This window comes from Gossypium raimondii, chromosome 12 (genome assembly GCF_025698545.1).
Source record: "Gossypium raimondii isolate GPD5lz chromosome 12, ASM2569854v1, whole genome shotgun sequence".
NCBI lineage: Eukaryota > Viridiplantae > Streptophyta > Magnoliopsida > Malvales > Malvaceae > Gossypium > Gossypium raimondii.
The window spans coordinates 52,419,415-52,423,321 of NC_068576.1; positions in this window are offsets into that span (position 1 = coordinate 52,419,415).

Sequence of the window (3,907 nt, forward strand, 5' to 3'; positions counted from 1 at the left end):
TTTTCTTTAATTCTTGATCTAAACATATTCAATTTAAGCTTATTTCAACACCATTCTATTCAATTTAGCCTAAAAACACATAAATGGGCAAATTACAATTTTACCCCAACATTTTACACTTTTTACAATTTAGTTCTTTTTGCTCAAAACACAAAATACACAAAATTTGACTACACTCCTTTAGGGCTGAATATTCCTAGTATCTTTACAAGTCCACACATTTCATTTAGATCACATTTTAACCCCTCAAAATTTTATTTTTACAATTTAACCCTAATTACTCAAATTCATCAAAAATTCAAAGACAAAACATATTAATCTTTCACATATCTTTCATATTTCATCATCAACTATCACAAAGCTCAAGCATTCATCAATGGTACATTTCAAAATCGTCAACAATTCATAAAATTAAGGCATGGGTTTTAAAGTATTCGAAGCAACGACCTCAAAAACGTAAAAATTATCGAAAACCGAACAAAAACGAACCTTGAATTTAAGCTTGAATATGGCCGAAACTTGACTAAGCTTTAATGGCTTTCTTCCTTCTTGGTTTCGACTAAGAAAGATGATAACAATCTAATGATTTTATGCTTTTAACTATCTTATATTATAATATTTGTTAATTACTAATTTAGCCTTATTTAAATAAATATAACTTATATATATAATAAGGTTAGTTTTGTCCTTAGCCATCCACTAACTATTTAGTGGTCTAATTGCATGTTTAAACCTTCCAAATAAAAAGGCAACAACAAATAGATACTTTTAGCTTTAACCTCTAAATTTTTATTTTTACGCGATTAATTCCTTTTTATTTAATCAGTTACTCAAACAACAAAATTTAAACACGAAAATTTCACACAATCAAATTCACACATAGTAAACTCCCAAAGTAATATTAAAATATTTTTTTGACTCAGATTTGTGGTCCCGAAACCACTATGTCCGATTAGGGTCGAAATCGGGCTGTCACAAATTCAACATTGATAAACTTATTTTATCAACATGTCACACTTGAGTTTATTACTCATCACAACTTACATAATTTCCATGTATCAACATTCTAGTGCTAAACAGAAAGTAAACACGAAAGTTCGCAAGAAATGCTGAACCTTGGTTTACTTGGGTAATTTACCGTCAATCCATCCTTTACATTTTCCGTCAATTCATCCTTTACATTCTAGTGCCATAACACAGTTATGGTCTTATCATCAAAATGCCATAGCCCAGCTATGGTGTTACATATAAACACTGCTATGGTCCAACTATGGTCTTGAGTTCATAGTGTCATAACATAGTTATGGTCTTATCATCAGAATGCCATAGCTCAGCTATGGTCTTACATATAAACACTGCCATGGTCCAACCATGGTCTTACGTTCATAGTGCCATAACCTAGTTGTGGTATTATCCGTCAATTCATCCTTTGCCACAGAACGATTGTACTCAATTTCGCGTTCAATCCAAACTGAGTATTAAATTCGATAATATATTTCCAATAATAATTAAATTCCAACAATAGAACACACACACATATATATATAATATCCATCACCAAATAACATTCACTTTAATCAAAATTAAACAGAATATAGTTCATACGAACTTACCAGTCTAAATTGCAGAAATACCAAGATACATGGGCATTTTGGTAATTTTTCATTTTCTTCGATTTTCCACCCGATCTTGATCTAAATTAATATTTCATTCAATTTATTAATTTAAATAATAAAATAATTCATTTCATGCAATTTGGTTATTTTTGAAATTTTTACAAAATTACCCCTAAACTTTTGCTTTTATTCAATTTAGTCCCTGAGCCCAAATCATGCAAATTAACCATTTTTAATGCAAACTCATGCTAGCAAAATATTCCTGGCATTCAATACAGCCCAATTTTTTAATAATTTGACAACAAACCCTTGTATTTTTACTATTTCAACAAATTAGTTCCTAATCGAAAAATTTATCAAAATTACTTAATAAAATACTTTTAAATATAAACCAATATCTCAAATTCATCATTTAGTAACTAAAATCATATAGATTCATCAATGGAAACATTCAAAATCTTTAGCAAAATCAAAAACTAGAGTAAGATTTAGTTGGACCTAATTGTAACAATCTCAAAAACATAAAAATTACAAGAAACAAGTAAGAATTGAATTCACATGAAGCACTAGAATTGAATTCCCATGTCTGTTTTGAACCGAAAATTGGGAGAAGAATAAAGAATTGCCTAGAAACTTTCTAATTTCACTTTTATTTTAATTTCAATTTAATCACAATTTTGCCACAATGGCTTTATTTTATTATTATTTTTCCATGTTATGCGGCCTCATATTTTCATTTAGGCATAATTTCTATTTAGGTCCTTCTTTATTTATTAATCAAGTCATTTAGTCAATTTATTATTATAATTAGTAAGTTTTGCACCTTTTTTCAGTTTAGTCCTTTTTAATTAATTAGCTGTCGAAACGTTAAAATTTTTCAATGAAACTTTAATACTACCTTAATGAAACTCCGTAAATATTTATACAAATATTTATGGCTCGGTTTATAGAAACAAGGTCTTGATACCTCAGTTTCTAAAACCACTTAAATTAGGGCTTTATCACTCGAATCTAATAATTCATTATAATACATAAATTACTAATTCAATTTTTTTAAAACCATATTTGACTCGTAAATATTAAACAATAAAATTTACGAGCTTACTCGCCAGATTTGGTGGCCTCGAACTACTGTTTCTGACATCACTGAAAATCGGGCTGTTACAATTACTCATATAGTATGAATAATAAAATAAGACAATTAATAAATAAAATAAAGAAAAAAATATGAGAAAGTGAACGATAAAAAAAAGAGTCTACCCACATTTTGTGTTAGGTTGATTATTTATTTTATATCAAATTATAGAGTAAAATTTTAAAAATCAAAATATACTCTAAGCAAGATTTTTATAATTGGATCGGTGGTCGAACTGGTTAGACCACTGGTTTGTATGGGTTCAATTGAAAAAATCACTAAAAAAGAAAAAAAAACATTTTAAAAACAAAAAAACTAGGTCAATCAATTTTTTAGCTTGATTCAACTGGTCCCCAATCAATTCAAACAACCATGACTCTAAGTCTCTATACATTGCACATTTGAAATTTAGTCTTCCTGCTTTTATTTTCAAGACTTCAATCCTTATACTTTTTGGATTTATAAATCTACTTTAAAGATATATATAATCACATAACATTTTAATTGAAAAGTTAACGATATCAACTATTTAAACTGGTTAATTACATTATAAAAATATTAAATTAATATAATAACATAATAAAAATATAGAGATAAAATTATGTTAGAATTAAAATATAAGGATTAAATCTCAAATTTAAACATATTAAAAGGACCAAAGCTAAAATTTAACCACTTTTAGAAAATGTAAAGAAAAAGAGACAGAAACATGGTGGGAGTGTTCCATGTGACCTTACTTTTCTTTTTCTTTTTTTATCTTTCTTTAATATATAGATGTAAATATTTTAAAAGAGATAAAAATGAGTTATTTGGCGACTAAAAATTAGTGGTCAAAAAATAGACGTAGTCTTTAAAAAAAGATTGTTTTAATTTTTAAGAAAAATATTTTATTTTATTTTATATATATAAAAAAAAGATAAAGGTCCTAAACGAGGGCGAGAAAATAAAAATGAAAAATAAAAAGAAAGAAATTATCGAAATGGGCTGGTTTTTTAATTATTTACCGGAATGGGCCATTTTACGCGAAATCGCGTCAACGTCAGCGCGATTTCCTTCCACGTCAGCAGGTCGCGCTGACGTGGACGTGATGTCATGCCACGTAGCGCAGTACCGGGGACGCGATTTTGACGCTGATTTTACGTTTGGGTTTTACGGC